General features: G+C 44.3%; 1 long non-coding RNA gene across 1 annotated transcript in view; it reads right to left on the bottom strand.

Moving 5' to 3' along the window:
- Positions 1 to 1307: 1307 nt before the first annotated feature.
- The window catches only part of LOC147998747 (uncharacterized), a 75261-nt gene continuing 58754 nt past the window's right edge, over positions 1308 to 17814 (bottom strand). Inside the window, exon 2 of the long non-coding RNA XR_015645957.1 lies at positions 1308 to 1831. This is a non-coding gene — a long non-coding RNA (uncharacterized LOC147998747). The remainder of the gene's footprint in view (positions 1832 to 17814) is intronic.

Below are 17814 nucleotides of genomic sequence, written 5' to 3'. Positions count from 1 at the left end.
ACCCTCTCAGAGGAGAAGGGAAGGGGTTGGGGAAAGAGACTGTGGGAGGAGGAACTGGGGGGGGGGACTAGTGTTTGGGATGTAATTAATAAGTAAATTCATAATAATAATTTTTTAAAAAGCAGAGAAAGTGCGGGAGATGGCGGAGGAGACAAGGGCTTAGAGTAGCAAGAATCAACCAACGGCAATGGTTATGTGAGAAAACCTGTATGGACGCCTAAAACCTTGTAAGGTAACCCTTTAAAAATGTAAGTGTGAGAAAAAGGAGGGCTGACAAGGTGGCTCAGATGGTAGGAGCATTTCTACCTTGAATCCCTAGGGCAGAGGGAAGGCAGAGGGAAGGCAGAGGGAGGGCAGAGGGAGGGCAGAGGTCACTCCCCCAAGCCTGTCCTTTGACCTCCGAAAGCTCACTGCGACGTGCACACATGTGCACGCACAATAAATCTCAAAATAAAAACTTAAGGAAGAGAAACGAGGGGCCCTTCTTAGAGCTGACGTCCTCTCTCCCAGTGGTCGGTAATGTCCGCAGTGTGTCTGGAGACTGCTAGCATCAGGCGCCATTCTATGACCATTCTACGAGAGAGCCCATCGCAGCTGGTGGGTCCCGAATGGGGCAGCAGGCTGTGGGTAGAAGGAAACGGGCGATGCAGTTCCTAAGCTCACTTATTCCAGGAAGTCAGCTGTGGTGAGCTTCTGATGCAGAAACAGAACGGTTTATCAAAGAGCACTGTTTTAGTAAGTGTTTAATAGTTCAAAATTCCCACTCAGTCCCAAGTTCTCTTCCTAGCAGTTGGCTGTTACATGGAATCACGACCTGCTGAGAGCAGCTTCTATTTATTTATTTATTTATTTATTTATTTATTTATTTATTTATTTATTTATTTATCCATGTGCCCTAATAGGTTTACACTTTCACACAGTTAAAGGCCCAAATGTTGGAAAAAAAAATCTGTTCTGTTTTTTTTTAAAAAAAAAATTGTGATTTGGAAAAAAAAAGCAGTTCCAACTTGGTCCATGTGTGTTATTTTAAAAGCTGCATTTGCTTTGATTTTAGCACAGAAGTTAAAACAAGTGTGTCTTATGGTTTTGAGTTGTACTGAGTTTGTCAGGGGACTTCTTGGGGGCATTTCTGAAAAGGGAGATGGATGTCATCATGTGGAACCAATAGTGGTTTTTTTTTTCAAATAAAGGAATATTATTTTTTGTTATGTACACTTATTACCAGGGGACATACACAGAAAAAAAGAAGAAGAGAAAGAAAGCCTCCCACCGCTGGCAAAACAAATGAGTCTGTTTTCACTGGCTTATGAAATAATCCTCCAAGTATTTAGCAACTGTATTTTTATTTTTCTCATTTCAGACACTTCATGGGAGGATAAAAGATTAATTTACAAGTGAAAAATAGCCCCGCATTACAATTTCAGCGGTCTAAATTGGAAGCTGGTCACATCCCACATTTCTAATTAATAACATTTCTGCTAGTCACATTAATTCACGCGGGATTAATGGTAGTGACTATGCGATAATCCCCATGCTAGACAGGGCTGTCGAGCGGGGACAGGGCTGCAGACACTGATGCAATAGACACCTTCCTGTGTTCATGGACGCGTTTAAAGTACGGTAATTGAAATGCACAACTGGGGTAAAGGTAAGGTGAAGTTGGATGGCCCATCCCCATCTGGGAAGAGAATGCCCAACCAAAAGAGATAAGAAACCATCAAAGGAAGGCTGGAGAGAATCCTGGGTGAGGTTGCGTGATCCAGTTCCTTCTGGAAGCCACAGTGTCGTCCTTGTAAATGGAGATACGTCATGTCTACTTCTCAGAGTCGTGCTGGGGATAAAATAATCAATACAGAGAAATACATACATATGTGCAGAGCATAGTCGGCCACAACCTAACCACTCAGTGGCTGGTCTGCTCACCTGAAGCGAGAGCCAGGCACAGTGGAAGCGGACTGGTTTTGAGAGGATTCAGAAGCAGTCTGCTGTCTTTGCCTGGAGCAACTGAAGCAAATGTACTCCTGACAGCCCGGGAACAAAGCAGTGAATTTCATTGCTTTCCAGATAACCCACCTTGTGCACAACAGGGATCTCCTAAGCCAGTGGCTCTCTACCTTCCTAATACTGCAAGTCTTCACCACAGTTCCTCCTGTTGTGTCGACACCGCCCCTCCCCTCCCCAAACTTATCTCTGCTGCTATTTCATGAGCATAATTTTGCTACTGAGCAGCGTCTCAGTTCGTAAGTAAAATGAGAGACGGATCTCATGAGAAATAGATCTTTTTTCCCCGAGGATTGAGACCCACAGGTGGAGAACCATTGCAGTCTAAGCAAACGTGAGTGGAGAGGATCCATACCCTACCTCCCAGAGTCTGTTAGTTACAGGTTTTCTAGATAGTTTTTGTGAAGCGACCAAGGCAAATAAAAATGAAGATGACTCTTTGGTCCAGAAGGGCAGAGGAATGCAAAATTATAAAACTGCCCAGAATGGGGGTAGGAGGAGAAAAAGGGATTTGCATATAAAAGTCTGACATAACAGGATGAAGAAAGTGGCTTGGCTCAACCTTGACTGTGAGAAAAGAGCTCAAACATAGACAAAGGATTCCTCCTTGTTAGGAGCACAATGCTTGTTCTGTTAACCTGAGATGCAAATCCCTTCCCAAGTGGGGTGGGACTCCTGGGGACGGATCCACAGCAAACTCACTCCCCAGCCATTGGCCCGCTTGTGCGTTCTAGAGTCAGTTGAGCTCAGCACACACCACTCACCAAGAACCTTTCAGCAAAGCGTGGATTGCTTTCCACCTAAAACTTTTATGGTAGTTAATCTGGGGAATTCCAGTGCTATGAAGAATTAAAGGCTAACGAGGACAGTCTCATGTCTTTGCTGCATTTCTGGTCCGCTGATCCCTTTCTTACTTTCCTTGTACACATGCTGGATTGGGACACAGTTACTCAAGTTCCTGGAGACAGCTCCTCTCAGCCAAAATTCTAGAACTCAACCTCTTACTCATCAATCTGGGGCTAAAGAGAGCAGTGCAGGTTGGACAGATACAGTCATGGATTGCCGGCCGTGACCATAGCTTGAGGAAACTTGTTATTTAAGTTAACCTGATTACTCATTGCCCCCCCTCCGCCCCCCCTAATTTTCAAGATATTAACCAGCTACCAGAGATACTTAAAGTTTAGAAGAGAGATAACAGAATTTCACAAGAGTAAGTGACATGGTAAATGTTTTTTTTTTTCCTAGAAGAAGACACAAACAGCTTTATAATAGCTTTTCAAGAAGATGGCCACTTGCCACTGGTTAACTTTATGACAATGACGATCAATTTTGTCGGTGTGGTTGTTGTCACAACACCCTTCTGAGTCAACAGTGAACATCAGCTGTTAAGACAAAACCCATCACAGTGACACACAAACGACATTTCTCTGTCGCTCCTGGTGCAAGGGCCTTAGAGGGCAGCCTGGGAAAGTGCACGGTTCACTCTCCGTCTCTATTTATACACAGCTATTGAAATTTAGAGGCTTTCTCCATGGCCGGCCTCTTGAATCAGAGTGTGAAACACAATTCCCATTAAGAAGCCACTTGAAGCAAGGAAGCTGTATTCATATCCTGTGAGCAAATGCGGATTTTTCCAATCATGCCCATTTAAATGCCTCAGTTCCTGAACGCAAGAATGGGGGTGTCAGCCAGCCCAGCGTTTCCAGGATTCGGGGTGGGGGAATCCTGTGAGTGCCCCTTATGACTTAGGAAACTTATCTGTTCTGAGAAACCCAGTCGTGTTTATCCCTGTAAGAATTACTCATTTCTAATTTGAGAAAGAAGTCATTTGGGAGGCGAGACTTTTACTGAAGTGATTCATGTCTTTTTTTTTTTTTTTTTCGAGGGGATTAAGTGCATGGCCGGACAAAGCACTATGTGAGGCGCATCATTTTATAACAAATGAAAGCAATATGTGATATTAGGGAATGGATACTTTCCAAAGTCTAATTCTGCTTTCTGTTGACAGCAGGATTAGCTTTAAGGGTGTTCTTTCTCTCTTTCCTTCTTTCTCTTTTTTTCCTTCTTCTCTTAAGTACCTCCAGTTCTAATGTCATGTGTAAGGGACTCCCAGAAATGCAACCAGTACAGAAAACACGTGGCAAATGTCCTGGTTTTAATCTCACAGAAGACCTTTAAATGGTGGTCCTTTGAGGATGGCTTTGTTTGAATTGTGGGAACAAGGCCTGGGGACAGGGATTGCCTCTAAGAGATGCTCAGGCCATCTGTGCTGGCACACACAAGGCCACATGGATACTGTGCCCAGGTAGGACACACTCAACCAGCAGTCGTGAGAGCAGCTTTATGAAAAAAGGAACACATTGGCAAGAAAAAAGAAGTGGTATGCATGTGTTTGTGTGTCTGTGTGTGTCTATCTGTATGTGTGCATATGTAAATTTGCATGAGTGTGTATATATTTGTGTGTATGTGCGTAGGTATATTTGTGAGTGTAATTAGGGACTATAGCTAGTGGAAAAGAGACGTACAGACCCCCTCGCTTTTGATCCACCTAACTCTATGTCCTTAAAACAAACAAACAAACAAACAAACAAACAAGGATCAAGTCCAGTTTGTGATACCCACATATTCTTGGATGTATGATTGTCCACTGGAGTATGATCTACTCACCAGGGATTATAGTCTTTAATTAAAAAACAACAAATAAGGGAATAGCATTTGAAATGTAAATTTAAAAAAGTCCAATTAAAAAACCCCCAAACAAACAAAAACCTGAACTGACTCCTCTTGGCAGCCACAATAACTAGCCAGTAGCGTCACAGCTAATGGTTACACCTTATGCCCATCTTGCCCTGTCTAGATTAGATCTGGGCCTACTGTCATGACCACTGTGCATTTATACACAGAGCTTCCCAGCTGTGTTTAGAGGACAGCTCCCCTGTAGTCATCTACTGCCTCTGGGAGGAGGGGACGTGGTCATGTATGTCCCATTTGGGGCCCATCATTCTGCCCTTTCTCATTCTCTGCATCTTGACAGCTGTAGGTCTATGTGGTAACTGCCAGCAACTGAAACCAGAAGCCTCTCTGATGATGTTCGAGGAGTGACAAATTGGCCTCTGAGCCTTAGTTTGTAAAGAAGGTAATGGTTTCTAAAATTTCTTCCTTTGCCTGGGAAATCAGCATAACATCATAATTTTTCAAGAAGATTTTTGACCTTTGTTCTTATAAAATGAATGTTCTTTCTCTCATTCTTATTCACTCCAAAGTCCACTATCTTTCCTTCAGAAGAGAACTATAGACATTTTCTACTAGTTTGGTAAACAGGGTCTATATAAAAGATATGGATTCTAAACGTAGGTCTGAAAACGGTTCCAGGCTTTAGATGTTAGCCTCTAAAACTACCTTTGTACTTATGCCTGGCAGGCAAAAGCTTCTGAGGGCTGTTATTTTGGATTAAGCAACTCTGTCTCTAATAGGGCAGGTAAAAAAACGGTCAAAATGGAGTCATATTGAAGTTCTAGGTGGTCACACAGACACGCATCACACGGAAGCTCCTGACACGAGTCTCTCCACCCCCCAAAGACTTATCCAGCTGCAGCAATAAGGAAGTTACCTTTGTCCTAATCCTTCACACCAAGGCAACGTGATTACTCTCTGTTATTCAACCTCCCAGCCCCAGACTTGCAATGAGTGCGACTTTCAAAGGACCAATGTGAGATCCTTTCTGGTTTCCCTTTCTTTCACCCGATTCTTCCTCCAGCTCTCCTGCCCTGCTAGCTTGATTCGGTTACTGACAGAACCATCTGATCCTAGAATCCGTAACAAAGCCAATTAGGATCATTAAACTAAATTGGTCTACTTAGTCTTGGCATACCCAAGTCCTTTGTGTTAGTTACCGTGTTGTGTTTCTCTTCTTCATCCGAGGCAACCTTGTTTTTCTTTTATTGAAAGGAAGAAAGGGGGGGATGGAGGGAAGAAGGAGAAGAAGGCCTGCAGAAAAGCAAGGAAGTAAATATTGAAAAATCCAGGAGGCATACTGTTAAAATTTGGGTTGCCCACGCCAGTCCGCCACTCTTGCCTGGAGCCAAGAAACACATGACTGGATTCTTTTGTTTGTGGAAATATTGCTTGCTTAGGCCTCACACAGACTGCACCTTTCCTAATTAGTCTCTTTCCCTACAGTCACCCTTCCTGCTTCTGCTTCCTCACTTCGACTTCCTCCTTGCAGGCCAAGCACACCCGCCTCAGGTTCTATCCCAGTGCTGAGACATCTCTCGCCGAAGGGTTGCCTGGTAGAAAAGTCCCTCTCATCCCCCACAGCCCATTACCCTGGTTCCCTTCTGGAAGGTTCCCTTCCTGAAACACTCTCTTTCCCTAAGATCCATGATGGGGATCTTTCCAGTTCTGCATTTCCCCTTCTCCTTGGACATCGTTTGGAATCTCTCTCAACCATGACATGTGTGTCTTTGTCCTGTGTCCTTGGCTGTCTTCCCTCCCCCTCACTGCCCCCATGCTCATACAGGGTAGTTTCCATCTGCTGTTTTTTTGTTGTTGTTTGGTCTTTGTAATCTCAAGTGTAGATCTCTTCTGGGATGCTCCAGGCCTCTGGACACTCCAGCTGTCCTGAGCAGTTCACCTCCCACAGGCATCTCAACGCTAGTGTTCAAAAGTCGGCTCCTGATCTTTTACCCAAACCTGCCTTCTCTTCCTGAAATTTGTGTCTCTGGAAAGGAATCTACCACCCACTCCATTATCCAGCTCAATCCGGATTCACAGTCTCATCTCCAACCTCTGAGATGTCTTCCACCCAGCCCCTCATTTCTGTTGGAGTCACTGTGGATGGAGATTTATTGTTCCTTGATTCCAGACTTCTCTGTCTGTTATCAGTCCTCACCACGCAAACAGATGATCTTTCTAAAATTAAACCATGTAATATCATCACCTATTCCTTATACCCAAGTCTTAAAGGGCTCCACTGGGCACAGACTAAAATATAAACCCTGAATCCTGGTTTCTTCTGTCCTCTGATGCACATCCTTTGTTCGGCCAATCAGTGTCTTAAGTCTGTTGCCCAAACTACATCTGGTATGATGGTGCACACCTCTTCCAGTCCTGGGAGGCTAAGGCAGGAGGATTGCCACAGTTTCAGGGTAGCCTGGTCTATATAGTAAAGTTCAGGCTAGCCTGTTGTTAGGAACATAAGAAAAACCAATTTGTATGACTTGGAATAATGTAATGCTTCCAAGATGTGTTAAGAAGCCAAGGACCTGGCTGCTCAACATGAACCAAGCCTAAAGCAGGCTCCGATATGTGGATGAACTAATGCTAACCTGTGATCCCTGATAGCACAAAGATAATGCCCAGTAGAACTATAGGAAACTGCAACTTCGGAGACTGCCCTAACTCCTTGGACATGGCCTCTCAAACCTCTATGATTCCTATCAGCAAGGGGACTTTGAGACTGGCTACTCTGTGACTCTGGTTCCGGCACCATTGCTGGGTTCACACATAACTGCCTGTTAGTGCTAGCTGCTGGCTGGTACTTTCAAGAACCTGCCTTAACTTATCAATGCTGTCCTCCTGGAGGATATGGGTCGAGTTTGCTCCTCAGATGCCATCACTGGAGAGGATTCCCCAGTGCATGCAGCATCTCCTGCTCACCAGGATCACTCGATGTTTCCACGAGGTACCATAATCTTTGAATAGCATGGTATTATAAGGACACGAGATTACCATAGTCTATATAACAGTACAGCATTATACAGAACATTTGTGTGAATAAATGGACCAAAGTGAAAGGCAGATTTTGTGTGGACATCCTAACTGCCAAGTAGCTCACAAGCTATGACACAGTGTGAGGCTAACGAACCCAGCCTGGCCATCTTCTGATGCTGTTCACAAATGTTCTTCACTGTGGAAGTTCCTTGATCCATAGATGGTGTGATGCATTAAGAATGTCACCTTCTGGGGTTGGGGATTTAGCTCAGTGGTAGAGCGCTTGCCTAGCAAGCTCAAGGCCCTGGGTTTGGTCCCCAGCTCCGAAGGAAAACAAAACAAAACAACAAGAATGTCACCTTCTTGTCTTCTGTTCCACAGTGAGCTGGTAAAAAACAGTCCTGATGCTAATACTCTTCACAAATTAAAGTAAAACTCAATGTGAAAACTCAAGTTTTAAATTTAAAGTCTACGTTGCTTGTAGAAGACATTTTTAAATTGTTATATAATTTAAACATGCATTATTTTTCCTCTACCCTTGTTTACTAAATGATATAATTTTAATTTCTTCTGGTAGAAAGAAATTGAATTTTAGCTTATTTCCAAGTCTGTCTCTCTTATCCCACAAACTTAAATGATGTCCTTCGATGAACATCCACAGACTCCTTTAGCTATTCCAGATTCAAGTCATAACTTGTTCGGAAATTTCCTTTCAGTATTCAGAACAAAAAGCTTCTACTTAGCTTCCTTCTATCAAATTAAGAAAAAGAAAAAAAAAGGAAGATTTTCTTCCAAGATGTCTAATAGTTGAAGGTTTTCAGCCTTGTTTGGGAATGTTATTCCTAGATTAATTTTATGAACAATGAACAGAATTTAGTACATTTGGTTTTTCTGCTCCTCTCTTTCTTGTCCTGAAAACTCCAAAGGAGGGGAAACTCATGATCCCAAACCTCCATGTCTTTAAGACTGTCGGGCTACTTTGTTTTTGTTCTTGTTCTGTCTGATAAGTCTTCTTTTTAGACATGCTAAAGACAAAACTATTTGCCAAAATTGAGAGAGGAAGTCACATTAGGTCTTAGAGTTGTATAGGACCAAATTGTTATCATGAAACAATTCCATATCTTGACTGTTATGCACAGCTTGTTGAAAGTTTTGAATTTTGAAGTTATCTGTTGGTCAGCCTTAGACATTGTACTAAGTGAATCTGGGATGAGTTTAGTGCAGATTGAAGTTGGCACATGTGTCTGTGGGAAACAAGGCACAACAGAGTGGGATTCTATTTCTAAGTCAGGAACCAAAGACAAACTTTTTAAGAATTACTCCACCTATAATGATATGAACACTGGGTTCGGAAGAGGTTCCCATTAACCCAAATAAATGATTCAACCATAAACTTTCCCAGTATTATAAACTAAGCTTTTCTTCTACAGTTTTCTTGTTAGTGACCATTACTCAGGAAGTTGTACCACATCAAGAGACACCCACAATAGACTCAATATTCTTCACTTAATAACATTTAAGCAAGCCATTGTCTTCACAGCCATGGTTGTTAAAAAAAGAAGAGAGTCTTTTCCAAAGTATATGCATCTGGTTAGAAGAGAATGGGAGAAGCCCCAAGTTACACAAAAAGGGGACATTTTTATTTCCTGATTCAGCACAAGAAAGGAGCCAGATTCTGCAAGACTTAGTAAGTGTTCTTTTGTGTGGGGGTCTTAGAATCCAAGTCCTGGACACAGGTATTGCAAGATTGGAATGAGGTTTCTTCCTAATGGGAATGCACAGGATAGTCAAAATGTCTTCAGTCTTTCTGGGAAATGTCTCATCTGAAATAAGCTGGAATGACTTCTCCCAGAGATAAGTCAATGGGGAAAGGCATAGACTTTCTAACCTTTCAAATGCAGAAAGGAAACAAGTTAGATGGTTGTTTATAAAAGTGAATCCAGTAAAACGGGTCTCTGTCAATGATAAACATTTATTTTACTCTGCATGTTTAGAACAAGAAAAGAACACGCTGAAAGTTGGCCAAACATGATAACTATTAGCTTTCCCAGAGCCCACGAGCCCTGCAATGAGAATGTTTTCGAAGACATCTTTGTTTCATTTCTGAATGGATTAGTGGTAGGCAGACAGAGACAAAAAAACAGGCAAGAGTAAATAAAAGCAGCATAAAAACAGGGTCCCCGTTATGACTGTGTAACTTGTGTGATGCTGTTTCAGTTGTACAAGTTCGTTGTCTAAATTCTACACCACCCCAGGGGTCAAGGCTTCTCTGATGCACATGGATGACACCTGTAGTATTTGACCTTTTGGATGACTGTCTGGGACCTGCATGTATAAACTGGGTTATTTTATGCACAGTGCTTCCCAACACCAGGAGTCTTGTTATCTCTAACTCGTTGGCTGTCACTTTCTCAGGTGTGTCATTTCCATGTTTTACTTTTCATAGTCATCTGGTTCTGTCTCCCACTCCCCACGGACTTTACCACTTAATTCTGTGGTAAATATCTAGATTGTGGTAAACTTACGATGAAAGGAACTGTGGTCCTTGCATGGCAGTAGGGCAGAAATGACTGTGGGGTTTTTATGAAACAGGAGAATGCAGGTTAGTGGTGACATGACAGGGGAGTCTAAGAAAGAACAACAGATTCCAGGATCTAGGATAAGGAGTGTCCCAGTGCATATGACTTTAGCTGTGACATTTGATGGTGGTCCCACTAGAGCAAGGATAAAAAACCTACTAAAGGGCCAAACATTTGCAGAAGGAGTCCAGCAGTAGGACAGTCATCTCTTAAGAGGGGTGGCCACAGACACCAACAAAGTGGCCAGGATTTATGCTCGGACTCAACATTGGCTGTGTCCAATAGCTGAATGCTCAAGTTAGGTGTGAGAAAGCGAAGACTCTAGGAGTATCTGGGTTCCTCGCTACCATGTGAGAGTGACATTCAATTCTGGGAGTTCTCTCTGTGGTGAGAGGGACAGCAGAGATGGTCCTTGGCCAAAAAGTTCAAAGAGGAATGCTAGTCACAACGGAAAGAAATGGGAGCGCAAATTTATAAAGCAGAATCCAAGTCCCATCTCTAGACAAGTATTGTAAGGTGAGGCAATTATGACTCGGTGCACAAGTAGCCAGAGCACGGCAAACCCTGGCGGGAACGGGGATATTTTGCCTCAAGGTAGATGGAATTCTAAACTTCATGTCTTTTGTCCCAGTTAATGGGCAGGGCTATGATTACAGGACCATTCGAACCTGTGTTGTATGACTCAGAAGCGGGCAGGCCAAGACACAGAGGAGGAAGAAGGAAGTGTGGCCTAGGCTTTGGTCATTCCTACCATCTACAAGCCTCAAAGACCTGGAATCTTCTAATGACTCTTGAAGACTCGGAGCCAGTGCTCTGTTTTACAGAAATTCCTTAAAATCCCACACGGTGTTGACAGCTGGGCTGGGAGAGTCCCCAGTATCACCACTCTTTCCTTCAAGGTCAATAGTATCATCTCCCTCTGCCCTTAAAATGTTACATAATCGCTCATGGTTGATTGATACTGCTTTTAAAAAGTCTACACGCCCAAACTAGATACCCTTTTAAATGGCAGGTAACTTAAGACATCTCTCATATTTACATGAATGATGTTTGAAGTGCAAATGGGGTGTTCTAGTCCGTAAGCTTTCAGAGCTCCATCTCTAGTCAGCACTGACACCAAGGGGACCTAAGTGGCTCAAGAGATGAGATACCTGCAGGGGAATCCAGCATCAGGTACAAAGAGGCACTAAGATATCACTAAACACTGGGCTTCCCTCCATATTTCTTCTGTGGTCAGCTTGTCTCGTGGGGAAGCTTGCTAGGCTCACCAGCTACAGGCCTGTTTATTTCCATTTATTTCCCCACAGACTCTTAGCATCGTTAATCTTACAAAGCACTGGGGACGTAGGCCTGGTGAGATGCCTACCTCAGAGGATAAAAGTGCTCAACACGGAAGCTTGAAGACCCGAGTTTGAATCCTGGGGCCCACAGAGGACAGAGAGAACTCACTCCTGAAAGTTACTGTCTGCTCTGCACAAGCGTGCTGCGGCGTGTCCGTGCTCATGCTCAGTCTGTCTCCTTACCACCCACCACGCATGCTTGCCCTTGATGTCACAGACACTCTCACTCAGGGACAAGCACTGCTGATTCACAAAGCTGCTGTTACAGACTCTCCTCTTGATCCTTCTCCCTTGGGTCTTGGGTGTGGAGACCATTTCCCCAGAACCATGTGAATCTGAAAATGGAAGCTGCAATAGTTGGGCTGGCTGAAAAGGGAGAATAAATACCAAAAGAAGTATCCATCTGTGTCCAAAGGGACAAAGAACTGACCCTGGGGAAGGGAAATAACTTACCGGGACACAGTGTAGCACAGCAATATGACGACACAAAACAAACCCCACAACCCTAAACAAATAAACGGCAAAATCGGCTTGGGTAGAAAAAGCATGTAGTAGTTTGTTAAGCCCGACATAAGAAAGCACTATAAACCCAGGGGCTTAAATAAGAGAAATCATTGTCTCCCCGTTCTGGAGACTAAAAGTCTGAGATCAAGGTGTTGGCAGGGCTATCCCTTCCGAGGACTGTGTGGGTGGATCTGTTCCAGGCCTCTCCCTAGCTTCTGGTGGTTTTCTGGCACTCCTTGGTTTGAGAAGGCATTTCTTCCATCTCTGCCTTCTTGTTCACATGGCATTCTTCCTGTACAGACATCTGGTTCTTTGTCTAATTCCCAGCCCCTGCTTTTTTTAAAAAATAAGGAGATAGTCATAATTGATTTGGGACCCACTCTAATGACCTCGTTTTACTCTAGTGAGCTACAAAGAACCATTTCCAAATAATGTCACATTTGCAGGTACTAAGGAAACTCCAAGATCTTTTGAAGGACTGGATGTGAGACCACAGCAGTAGAATTAGCTCACGCCAGAGCAGCCATATTGTTAGGCGTCACCTCTGGCATCACAGCCTTGGCAGTGTCCCCCACAACTATCTCTGCTTTTCAGGGTTGCTACTGTGGACGGCAAGAGTTCATGTCTCACCCCTCCCTGTCTCTCTTATCCAAATTCTCAGAGAAAGGGATACTCTCCCAATACAAAAAGTCTCCGGTGGCTGGGAAGTAAGATTTAAACAGTCCACTGCAGGTGGCAGTCTTTGAATCACCATGCACATTTTTTTTTCCTGGTTTCAATTAGGAAAGGGCTGGTGCACAGCTATGGACCATGCTTTGGGGGAAGCCAGGAGAATTGATTCTGATGAAACGTGAATGAGAAATATTGGAGATGGCAGGCTAGGAAAGCCATAGGCTGACTTCTCCTGTTCTGCATCCCATCCTTAGGGTAACTCAATCTGATGTCTCCATCGCACATAAAAGAAAAGAAATGGAGTTTGGTAGTTGTAATCTGGCTGAGCACGGTGCTGCCTTAGACAAACTGTTCCGGGATTTAGGGCTTCTGCTGGCAGCCGGCACAGAAGACTAGCAGAAGCTGAGCTATGCAGGCATCCGCACATTGCACAGAACATCTTCATGAGCTCCTGCCTGATTCTGCTCCATTTGCTTTTGAACCGTACTGAAATGTTTGCGTCTTTGAGATAAGCTTTCCTGGTGGTAGGTCCGTCTGCATATTTTTACCGTGTTTTGACATTGTTTGCGTTTTCCTCAGGGACAGCTTATCTCTCAATGCTCACCCCTGCTCACAGTTGCATCTCTTTGGAGAGTAAAGGATATCTTACTACAGCGTTCTCAAGGCACCTGGCACTGGAGGTTGAGAAACGTCAGTGTCAGAAGAATTAATGGGTAGGGGATATAAACACTGTATTTGTTTTGATTGTTGGAAAAGGAGGGTCAGGGAAAGCCTGAATGGTATCAGAGGGAATATGGGGAGGGACCCTCAGCCATTTGAGGGTTGTATGGAAACCTAATATACTAGAAGCTTCTTACAATATACACACACGTGAGAGAAATCTAATTGGAATTGCCAAGCAATAGTGGAAACAAAGCCCCAGCCAGACATTTCTCAGTACCAAATGAACCCCTCCCCCCAGTGCTGAGAATAGGTTACATCTAACAAGTATTGGCCAAAGGGGCCACATGGAAACCCACAAACAACCCAGGCCGTTGCCAAGGCTATCGGTTGCTCTAGTCAGACTGGTGTTAAGGTCCTGTTTCTGAGGACAGCATCAACATAACTCACTGAACATGGAGAAGTTCGGCTGCTGCCTGTGCTACCCTGACTGGTCAGTGTTCAAGGTATGGTAAAGTACTCTGCACGCTCCTGGAGGGGAGAGGTAAAGACCAACCAGCTACAAACCTTAGGCTCCATAATGGCGACCTGCCTACAAGGCACTATAACTGGTGTAATAGTAGCACACAAGTTGTAAGAGCCGTCAATCATTACCTGATTAGAATTAAGGCCACTTCGTGAGATGGAGCCCATGTCTAATACTTCCCAGGTGATCAAAAATTCATGCATCTAGGTAGGCCTTGGTCCTGGGGGAACTTAAGATACGATCATTCTGCTAAAAGAGCACAGCAGTAAAATGGCGCCTCATGGTATTCTGCCACACTTACAGTATTGGCCATCATCAAAGATGCTTTTCTTTGGGACCAACACACATCTGAGTCCACAGAGACTACGGCAGCCTGCACAGGGCCTGCACAGGTCTACACCACATGTGGCTTCTTCAAGTTCCTCTGAAAACACAATCACTTGAGAATAAAAGTATTTAAAAAAAAAAAACTTGAAAATTCAAAAGCCAAAATGCTTTCAGGACTTTGTAAAAACGCTTGCTACCTCTGAGATGCCCTGCACAGGAGGAGCTGGGCTGTACAACTGCTGTCCCAGAGAAGGTGATTGGGACATGTTTATTCCATACTTCTATGAGTTGTGGCCATCCAAATGCACCAGAGAAGCAAATGTCTGAATTTTTTTCTATTTGCAAAATGAAATTATTTATATTTGACTTAAATATGGTAATCGAAACCAGAAGAAACCGTATCTGGGTCATGAAGGAATGATCAGCGTTTTATAGAAACTTTCAAAAGGTTTTATTTTAATGGTATCAGCAGGAGACCTAGATGGAGAGAAAAGTAGGCTGGAATTACATGACTGGACTGAACTTTAAAAGCATATTTAGAAGTGTTCCTAAGAAGCAAACATTGTTGACTGTGTATATAGTGTCTGTTAGGTGCATTCTGAACAAGAAAAACAATAAAAAGATGTTCCTGGACATCTCCAGTGTATCATCCTAACTGATTTCTACTTCAGTCCTTTACCATGGATTTCTAGAAGAACGTTCTCTTTGGAAGATCATTAATTCTTCTTGGAACATCGTGTAATATAGTTTGATAATATTCATCCCTCCCTTGTCTTCCCAGATCCATTTCTCTTTCCCTATCCACCCAGTTTCTGTGTCGTGTTTTTGTTAGATACCCATCAAGTATAATTTGTGCTACACTGAGGTGTGGTTGGTTCCAAAGGGTTATATTCTTAAAGACTCTTTCCCCCAATGTTATCTAACTGTGTGTGTTGGCAGGGTGTCACAACCTGTGTCCCAAGTCAAATCTGGCTAGCCGTCCCCAATAAGCCAATTAGAAGATCAAATAGAAAAAATAGAAACCAGGGAAAAAAAAAAAACTCCCCCTACCCCCAAATCCAAATTTGTTCTATATGACCATATTGGATGAGGGACAAAGAGATGTAGCAAATTCAAACCTGCCTTTAAGGTCTGAAGTTCAGTCAAAGTTTAAATGGAGGGCAAGATGTGATCCCACCCACTATTGACCCATCATTGTCTGGGCTTCAATCTTATCCTGTTCGGTGGTTTGTCAAGTTGTTAGAACGGTGTGAAGTTTCTTTCTGGGAGACAAGTTCTCCCCTCTGGATGGCAGCATGAGATTCCTGGGGGGAAATTCCCAGGAATTCTGCGTAGTCCACTATTTCAACAGTGAGATTTAGAGACAAGAATATCTCTTTCAAGTGTTTTCATTTGTTATTGGTTGATTGCACCAGTTGGTATCAATTGCCAATACCTGTCCAGTGAGGGGTGGGATTTTGTGCCTCTGTCTCTTGTCCATGTTGGATTTGGGTTGGCTTGCATTTGAACAGGTCTTTTGCATCCTACCACGAGCTGCCATGAGCTCATATGTATGTCGTTCTACTGCATCAGAAAGACATTGTCTCCTTGTAGCCATCCACTGCCTCTGCCTCTCACATTGGAAGAGGGGTGGGAGAGCATACGACAACATTGAAAGTTTTTGTTTGTTTTGTTTCCATGAAGGTGCCTGAAGTACCTCATGGTCATTCTTTTGTTCTAGCATCCTGCCCTGGTCATTCTCTTGTTCTAGCATCCTGCCCTGGTCAGTCTCTTGTTCTAGCATCCTGCCCTGGTCAGTCTCTTGTTCTAGCATCCTGCCCTGGTCAGTCTCTTGTTCTAGCATCCTGCCCTGGTCAGTCTCTTGTTCTAGCATCCTGCCCTGGTCATTCTCTTGTTCTAGCATCCTGCCCTGGTCATTCTCTTGTTCTAACATCCTGCCCTAGTCAGTCTCTTGTTCTAGCATCCTGCCCTGGTCAGTCTCTTGTTCTAACATCCTGCCCTGGTCAGTCTCTTGTTCTAGCATCCTGCCCTGGTCAGTCTCTTGTTCTAGCATCCTGCCCTGGTCATTCTCTTGTTCTAGCATCCTGCCCTGGTCAGTCTCTTGTTCTAGCATCCTGCCCTGGTCAGTCTCTTGTTCTAGCATCCTGCCCTGGTCAGTCTCTTGTTCTAACATCCTGCCCTGGTCATTCTCTTGTTCTAGCATCCTGCCCTGGTCAGTCTCTTGTTCTAGCATCCTGCCCTGGTCATTCTCTTGTTCTAGCATCCTGCCCTGGTCAGTCTCTTGTTCTAGCATCCTGCCCTGGTCATTCTCTTGTTCTAGCATCCTGCCCTGGTCAGTCTCTTGTTGTAGCATCCTGCCCTGGTCAGTCTCTTGTTCTAGCATCCTGCCCTGGTCAGTCTCTTGTTCTAGCATCCTGCCCTGGTCAGTCTCTTGTTCTAGCATCCTGCCCTGGTCAGTCTCTTGTTCTAGCATCCTGCCCTGGTCAGTCTCTTGTTCTAGCATCCTGCCCTGGTCAGTCTCTTGTTCTAGCATCCTGCCCTGGTCAGTCTCTTGTTCTAACATCCTGCCCTGGTCATTCTCTTGTTCTAGCATCCTGCCCTGGTCAGTCTCTTGTTCTAGCATCCTGCCCTGGTCATTCTCTTGTTCTAGCATCCTGCCCTGGTCAGTCTCTTGTTCTAGCATCCTGCCCTGGTCATTCTCTTGTTCTAGCATCCTGCCCTGGTCAGTCTCTTGTTCTAGCACCCTGCCCTGGTCAGTCTCTTGTTCTAGCATCCTGCCCTGGTCAGTCTCTTGTTCTAGCATCCTGCCCTGGTCAGTCTCTTGTTCTAGCATCCTGCCCTGGTCAGTCTCTTGTTCTAGCATCCTGCCCTGGTCAGTCTCTTGTTCTAGCATCCTGCCCTGGTCAGTCTCTTGTTCTAACATCCTGCCCTGGTCATTCTCTTGTTCTAGCATCCTGCCCTGGTCAGTCTCTTGTTCTAGCATCCTGCCCTGGTCATTCTCTTGTTCTAGCATCCTGCCCTGGTCAGTCTCTTGTTCTAGCATCCTGCCCTGGTCATTCTCTTGTTCTAGCATCCTGCCCTGGTCAGTCTCTTGTTCTAGCATCCTGCCCTGGTCAGTCTCTTGTTCTAGCATCCTGCCCTGGTCAGTCTCTTGTTCTAACATCCTGCCCTGGTCATTCTCTTGTTCTAGCATCCTGCCCTGGTCAGTCTCTTGTTCTAGCATCCTGCCCTGGTCATTCTCTTGTTCTAGCATCCTGCCCTGGTCATTCTCTTGTTCTAGCATCCTGCCCTGGTCAGTCTCTTGTTCTAGCATCCTGCCCTGGTCAGTCTCTTGTTCTAGCATCCTGCCCTGGTCAGTCTCTTGTTCTAACATCCTGCCCTGGTCATTCTCTTGTTCTAGCATCCTGCCCTGGTCAGTCTCTTGTTCTAGCATCCTGCCCTGGTCATTCTCTTGTTCTAGCATCCTGCCCTGGTCAGTCTCTTGTTCTAGCAT

This window comes from Rattus norvegicus, chromosome 20 (assembly GCF_021556685.1).
Source record: "Rattus norvegicus strain SHRSP/BbbUtx chromosome 20, alternate assembly SHRSP_T2T, whole genome shotgun sequence".
NCBI lineage: Eukaryota > Metazoa > Chordata > Mammalia > Rodentia > Muridae > Rattus > Rattus norvegicus.
The sequence above is the reverse complement of the archived record's forward strand: the minus strand, read 5'-3'. Positions and strand labels throughout refer to the sequence as shown.